Consider the following 8,650-nt stretch of genomic DNA (forward strand, 5'->3'; position numbering starts at 1 on the left):
ACAGTAGAGGAGACAGACTGACTCTGTACATTCACAGCCTCTCCATGACTATTTCCAAGTTGCACATCCAAGTCTTCAACTGCTAAAACAGGAGACACATCTGCTATTTTGGCATTACGTCTCAAAGTGAGCGGTTTATTAGACGGGTTAATAACCTTAACCGGCACCCATCTGTCACCTGGCAGTGTGGCTATAACACGCCCGACAAGAACACCCTTCTTGTGAGTCTGAGCCTTAGGTGGTTCGACCAGCACAGCACTGCCCACAGAAACAGAAGAACTGGCGGGAAGCCTTCCCCACACAAGGTGCTCCTGACGAGGTAGAAGTGTGACAGCTTGAGTAAGCTTAGCGGTACCGATGACGGTTGGGATGGTACTGCCCTGCCATCTGTCATGTCCAGATAACATATTCAAGAACCGTTGGATCTCTGGTTCTCCTGTAGGATTTGGCTGATTCATGACACGCCAATAGCTTTGGGACTGCTTAAGTTGACTAACAATGTATTTGATGACGTTAGTACCGACGATTAACTGGTCTTTTTGTCCTGGTACAACAAGGGTTGGTACAACAACTGAGTGGTCATATACATGCATTTTTAGCTGATAGATGCACTTGGGCCTGACCCGAACGCCACCACAACCTACAAGTATAATATCAGTGTGGGGCTGATCAGACTCAAGGGTCCCACATGCATCTAGCAGCTTGTACTCCATTTCCTCGCTAATGGTACATGCCATAGAACCAGTGTCCAATAGGCCCTGGCACATGACTGTATCATTAACCAACACATCTGTATAGAATAAACTGTCAGCTTTTTCCAGTTTTGCAATGCTCTGGAACAAAACAATGCTGCTACTTGACTCGACTTGACAATTGCTGCTATAGATGACCATCGGATCATCTTCACTGGTGAGAGGCTGACTTTTAGCACTCACACCGCCCTCCCCCCAATGTGAGTGATCTAGTTTCCCTGATCGTCATTGGCTTGGGCCATGTCTTGCCCAGCAGCCCTGTGACACTGCTTACGCTGATGCCCAAACTCTAAACAATTAAGACATCTCTTTTCCCTCATGCAGTGCGAACGGGTCGAATGAGATCTGTCTCCACATACTGCACATGGGGAAGCTCGATACCACTGAGACGGTTGAGGCTTTGGTCCTGGAGCAGGTAAGGTGGTGCGCTCGAGCACCCTTTCTAACATCTTTAACACACGCTCCAAAGTGCCAGATTCCACAGATTCGTTTGTTTTAGGGTGTGGGCTTGCAGCACATGCTGCAGAGTTTACACCTACATCTTCACTTCCTACTGTTACCTGAGTGCTCACAGGTCCTTTAACAACAGCAGCCTGGTTTACTGCAGCTTTAAATGCAGAAGGAAGCTGCCTACGAGACCTAAAGTCCCTTTCATGCTCATCAATGGCCTCTTGGACCTCTTCGGCGGACCATTTGCTTATGGGCTTACATCTAAAGACACTGGCAAGGTCAGAATTAGGGCAGTTCCGGATAAACATCATTACAATCTCCGAACTCATATTCTCCATCTTACCACCACATCTTTTCAGGTGAGCATCTGCTAGCTCGGCTGCTTCATTCAACCTGACCCAATAGTCAACAGGGCACTCATTGTGTTTTGGCTGTGTCGCATAAAAATCAGCTAACGGCTGGCATGAGCCAGGGCTCTCACTAAAATAGCGACGCAGTACCTCGTAAACAACTTCAGGGCAGAGTACTGCAGCCGAGCTGCTTTTTAGCTTAACCTTAACAATGCTCTTTGCCCTACCACAAAGGTGATTAAGTATCTCTTCTACGCTGTCTGCCTTGTTGCAGCCCTTTTTGGACAGAAATACTTCCATCTGTTCAATCCACTCCAGGATGGTACACTTATCACTACCATCCCCTCTGAACATTTGTGGGTCTTTAATGTCAGCTTTGACTATAAGGTTTAGCTTGGACAGATCAAGATTCGGTGATAAAGGCATTGTCATTGATGGAAGCTGCTCAGACGATGGAGCGGGATCAGGTAATATTGAGGCTTGGTTTGTCAACAAACGCGTAACAATAGAATCGCCTATTTGACTTCCAAGCTCACCAATGAGATCACGTAGTTGCTGTGTAACATTGTCACAACCAACATTGGCAGGCGTGGATGACTTTGGTTCGTTTATCTTGGTGTAGGGCGGAAACGAAGCAGTCGCAGAATCATAAACCAACATGCGCGGTTTACCAACTTTAGGCTCGTCAACTCCAAGAACGCCTCGACCCCTGCCAATGTGAGGTGTTACAAAACTTCCATTAAACCCTCCTTCTGCCATAATACCAGTGGTAAGTAGTTACAATGGAAAACATACACACGCACAAAAAAATATCTTCACAGTTATCATATGCTTTAAGTCAAATGAAGGCAAAAACTGGAAACAAATGGATAGAAAGTCCAATATGTGGTGTGGTGAAGTGAGATTTCAATGACTGAGTTCAATTACTGAATTACTGTCAATGTCCAGACACTGATACCGGAATGTCAATGATGAAAATGCTTCGGACGTCGTTTTCTGCGTTGTGATCCTACGTCGTTGAACCCCAGCGACCAGCTGCAGCGGATCTAGTGCATCCGGGTCACGGCACCAAATTTATGTAACATGTCTGGAATGGATACCCTCACGCACAAAGACCACACGACCACTTTATGATGAGATCTGGTATTTTAATCTGTTGGTAAGGAGAAATTATCAGGTCAAAACGGGGTAGCAGCTCCTCCCACTCTGACACACAGTGTTATTTATAGGGAGGACCGCACGTGCATGCGTCCACCAACCTCATGTAGTGAAACTAAGCCAACAATAAAATAAAAATAAAAAAAATAAAATGTGAATAAAGAAAGAACTTTAACTATAGCATATGGATTTCCCCTGCTCATTTTAAACAATGTGCTTTTTTTTACTCAAAAAATGTAGTATATCGCATTGCATCTTAACATTTTACACTTGAATCACAAATATGCACCATTTTACAATACAAACTCATGTGAATACACATTAAATCTGTATTCAAATACTGCATCATACTCTGAATGAGCAAAATAATTACAAAACATACTTAAACTCAGTGTATGTAAACATTATATACAGAACTAGATAATGTGCTTAGTATATTTGCACAGTCATATGCAATCTACACAATGTGCATCACACTCAGCACAAATAAAATGGTTTACCAAATAAAACTTTAAATAACAGTCTTACCTTTTTATAACACTTAACATAAAACACTCATTAACTATCATCCAACACACTTTACTTTATAAAACAAACAAAACAGATAGCATACCTGTTGGTAAGGAGAAATTATCAGGTCAAAACGGGGTAGCAGCTCCTCCCACTCTGACACACTATAGTATTAGCACACAATGCTAATTAGTTAGCGCCACAATTATACTGACTACTTACACAAAATCACATTAAACAGTACATCCTTGTTGCAGCTAATACTATTGAATGTTGACACAATTTTAATTACATTCATCCAATGACAAATATACACATTGAGGCAAAAAAACATCAACATACCAGTGTTATTTATAGGGAGGACCGCACGTGCATGCGTCCACCAACCTCATGTAGTGAAACTGAGGCCAACGCAAAACGCACGATGAGAAACCCCGGATGTGCCCCGCTGATGACACTCCCTCCCCAAACAGGTACTCAAAGAAAAGTTCCTCTACATTTTAGATATTTAAACAAAAATGATTCAAACGAAATTTCGTGAAGTTCATTACTTCAGCATGAATACACACATATGGAAAGTATAACATTAATAAAAAAATTATAATTTTAGAAAATAAAAACTTTAGTACCAAAAATATATATAAATAAAAGGAAAACTCAAAACAAAAAACTCAAAACAAAAATTTAGTCAAAATAATTTTTATACCAGTTACACAAGCAAAATGCAAATGCTCTATTTATTACTCCGCCTTAAAACTTAAAAATACAATTTGTAGAATCCACCGCTAGAGGGCACACAATCAAAACAATAACAATGACGTAGATTAATGACACTCTGAAGCAGAGGGGAATGATGGGATTTGTTGTCTTTAACTCAACTGCTTATGGCCATCAATCAGACGGGAATGAGAAATCATGTTAACGGGTGAAGTAAAGTAATCAAGTTTTATAAATGTTGTGTTTGATCACATCTTTTTTTTTCATTATGTAAGGTTTCATGTAATGTTCAAAACGAAATTGGTAGTCATAGATGTTACAGTATTAGTCCAATTCGATGGTGTGTTAACACAGCACAGAATTAAGTGTTCAGATCAACAAACTTACCATAAACAAGCGAGTAGCAGATGCTATACACTAACGCATACGCATGTGTCCACAACAATGTTGTCATGTGGTTCATAAGTCATTAAAGGCAGTAACAAAGGGAAACGTGGATATTTACGTCATTGACAGGTAACTGCACTGCCCCGTGTCACTGTTTAGGGCAGCAATTTTCTCATAATTAACAAGTAGTTGAAAACATTATAGATATTGCAAGTAATCAGCTGAACAAAATATATAACACTGGCCTAGTGGTTTTTGGATATTTTCCTGCAAAATCTTACAAATTGTACCTTTAAGATTAAGCTTATATACACTATAAGGCAGTGTTTTCCAAACCTGGCCCTCAAGTACCCCCTCCCAGAAAGTTTTAGATGTCTCCTTATTGAACACACCTGATTCAACTCGAGAATCAGGTGTTTTAAATAAGGAGACATCTAAAACTTTCTGGAAGGGGGTACTTGAGGACCAGCATTGGGAAACACTGCCACAAGGCAATGCTTACTCTATCACCTTGTTCACACTCTCAGCCCATATCCGATTTTGGTGCATATCCGATTTGACAGACTCACTGTTCATATTGTGTATCATAACTGTTCAGATCCGATCTGTGTGTGCTGTGGCATTCTGCCGTTTCTATGGCAATAACGTTGCGCTGGCACGATCTTCCTTGCCATTTCACGTTGTAGAAACTATATTCCCCAATACATGGACTTTCCCAAACACCCTTTTCATTTCCTCAGAAATGGACTGTTCCAAAGTTCGCAAATGGATTTCTGGAAATGCGATTTGAAAAGGATTTCAAAACAACCTGAGACAGATTAGAATAAACTGATTTCATGTGGTTTTTGGCCGTTCACACGTTCTAATTGTGATTGTGTGGCGGTACAAAGAGGGGGGGGGGTGGTTAGTTTTAAAGAGAACCTACCCCCAAAACACTGACTACGCCACCCTGGGACTTACACCCAGGGAATACTTGGTGTTAGTTCCTAATTTTGATATTCTAAGTACACCTAAGGACACCCACACTGTAAAAAATTGCTGTTAAAAAACAGCCAAATTTAACAGTATGATTCTGTTTTTTAACAAAAACAGAAGTATACTGTTAAATTTTGCATTCTGTAAAAAACAGTTTTCAGAATAATGTGAATTTACAGCCCTGAGAGTCCACCGTTAAAGACTGCGTCCCAAATCATACCCTACACCCTCATTCACTATTCCCTACATTAGTTTCCTAATGATCCACCTGAAATCAAGTCAATGAGTTCAGATACTGAAGCATTAATGATGGACACCTGCTGCTAAAAAATCACTAAAGAAAAGATAAACAAAAAAAAGAGAAGAGATGAGCAGAAACACTTACAGACACAAAGACTTTGATGAACATCAACTGAAAATAACACAACACATTACACCTCTCCATATATCACCAGATGAGAATTAAACATTTACACAAACACCATTGCCATCTTCACTTAGAAACCACTTTGACTTTATTTCTGTTATACATCTACAACAGTTCTTACTGAGAACAAACAGGTGTTTACTAGACTTTACAAGCAATTTCTTTGATCACCGTTATGGTGATCACTGTTTTCATTAGTTGGGCTCTTGACTTGGTTTTCAGTCTGGTTGCTGTAATTGTGTCTTTATGATGCATGTTTGTTATGGCAAAGAAAACCAAGAGATTATAGACTCTTGTGAGGTTGGTTGACTGATTGTTGATCAGTAGTTTATTTTACCAAATTCATGGAACTTAATCATAACAATTAGTAGTACTTAGGAATGTTTATGACTAAGTATATACATATTTGAATCAGAATCATTGCAAGAATTATTATTATTAAAGTAATCTGATATCTTGACAGAGTTGCCTACAAATGGATTTTTGCAAACTTGAAACCAGTCTTCAGATGACACTCACAGACATCAAGAATCAGCCTACGATTCTCAACTAGGGTGACAAAAGAAAATGGAAAAACAGTTAATTGGCCTAATGAGTTTTGTACTATGCTGATACCCAGCATGCATTGCAGCATGAAGCTTTTCATTTGATAGTCACCATTGTTGAGATTCATAGCCTGATTCTTGATGTCTGTGTGTGTAGTTTGCTCGTGTTTTTTAATTTCATTTAATCCCAATGTTTTTAAGATTCCTCTAGCTACCTCAACACTCAGTTTCTGTCACATTATTAGACTACTCTAAGGGGTTTCCTACCATCTAATCACTTATAACCTTCTGAAAGAAGTCAGTAACTTACTTTTGACTCATGAGACTAACACCATAACGGTCATTAGTCAGTGACAATAATTTATTAATACTTTTTGCCATATTCAATGACTTTCAAATCAAATTGATAAATATGAATATATATAACACCAAAGGTCTAACCCAAGGATCAAGAGACCTACTAAAGCAACCGCTGATCACGAGAATGGTAACTATTATTTAGGGATAACACTATTAGACTAGAGCTGTCCAAACTCAAAACAACTTGCACTGACATATTTTAAAATACATCAGTGCCCTTCGTTTTGCCTGAAAATGCACAAGTAATGTTTTTAGTTAGGCATGTTTGTTAAAACTGGTTATATTTCCTAATTAAACTATTCCTGGTTTAAGATTGTCCCTGTTCAGGAAACCACACCTTATGATTTACTTCTCAGTAAGAGCTAATGTACATGTAATATAAAATCTAACTGGTTTGTAATAAGTGAAGATGTTAATGCTGTTTGTGGAGTTGTTTGATGATCTTCTTGTGAGATCTTAGAAAATCTAAGAGTAAGTTTGAGTCTCATCTAAGTCTGTAAGTTGAGTTTCTGCTTGTTTTCTCTTTAATTCGGTTCTTGTTTATCTTTCATTCAGTGATTGTGTTTGTTAATAGCAGCTGTTCATCATTAATCACTCAATCATCACTTCATTATCTCATTAACTTCAACATTGGCTCTGTTTCTTTTACTCTTTGTAGTGTGGACACAATAAGCAGTGTTCTTTTGACACCAAAGATTTTTAAAGGGTTAAATGTGTAAGATATAAAAACACAGAATGCTAATGTTTTTTAACAGTCCGAAGGAGACCGTAAAAAAACATTATCTTGCTGGCAACCAAGCTGCCAGTTGATTACTGTTATTTAACAGAATGTGCTGTGAAAAAACAGAAAACTTAACAGTCAAATGTGCATACAGAAATATGTTAATTTCACACAGACATTAGAGAAAAGTCCTTGTATTTTGTTTTTTAAATCATGTTAACTTAAAAACTGTTCAGGGGATTTACACAAGATGATAATGTGAGAGATCTCTTAGTGTTTAATGTTCTGTTTTGTTAGGATTTGACTCAGTTTTTGGGTTACCATTGTGCTGAAGAGTAGTGTGGTTGTTTAGGTCAAGGATGGACAGTAGATCATTGATGTTATGCTGCCTGTTGTTTTATTTTAAAGCAGTAACTTTGTAGTTTGCTCATGATGAACTACATGAGATTTGTGTGAAAGTTTAAATGTTTGCAGTTCAATTTTAAAAGTAATATTTGTGTTCAACGGACTCAAATGAATTAAGTTTATAATACTAACACCACCATATAAATATATATTTATAAACTTGAATGGATCCTGCAATTGGTGTCCTAAATTAAATGAGTTGCTTTCAGGGCATTATAACATTAACATACTGTTAAAATAGGAGAGCTGTAAATTAACGGAAGTAGAACTGTATTTTAACAGAGGCAGAACCGTAAAATAACATTATCTTGCTGGCAACCAAGCTGCCAGTTGATTACTGTTATTTAACGGCACAATTTTTTACAGTGCAGGTACGTATACAATTAAGCCAGAGACGAAGTTCAAAAAAATAGGCAATACTTTATTTCAATCATAAAACACCATTTTAAAACGCATTCATACTTGGGAAGGGGGGCAAATTATAATGGCTGCTGAGGCTTACCGGTGGGGGAAAAAGGTCACAAGGGCGTAGAGAAATCCAAAAAAATAAATCACCCACGTGAACACACACACACACACACACACACACAGCAAAACAGTGAATATGGAGAAAACGGGGAATTGCCACAGCACACTGGCAAGGGGACACCACCACCCGGGACACCAATACCACCACCTTCAGCTCTCAGCAGCTGGAACCTAAACAAACACACAAAAGGGTTAAATCGACAGACAAAACTCAATATCAAAGAAAGCTAAATAAAGTTAAAGGGGACATATTATGAAAATCTGACTTTTTCCATGTTTAACTGCTATAATTGTGTCCCCAGTGCTTCTATCAACCTAGAAAATGTGAAAAAGATCAACCCAGTAACTTAGTTTTGGTAAACCAT

This window comes from Paramisgurnus dabryanus, chromosome 4 (genome assembly GCF_030506205.2).
Source record: "Paramisgurnus dabryanus chromosome 4, PD_genome_1.1, whole genome shotgun sequence".
In the NCBI taxonomy this organism is placed as follows: Eukaryota; Metazoa; Chordata; class Actinopteri; order Cypriniformes; family Cobitidae; genus Paramisgurnus; species Paramisgurnus dabryanus.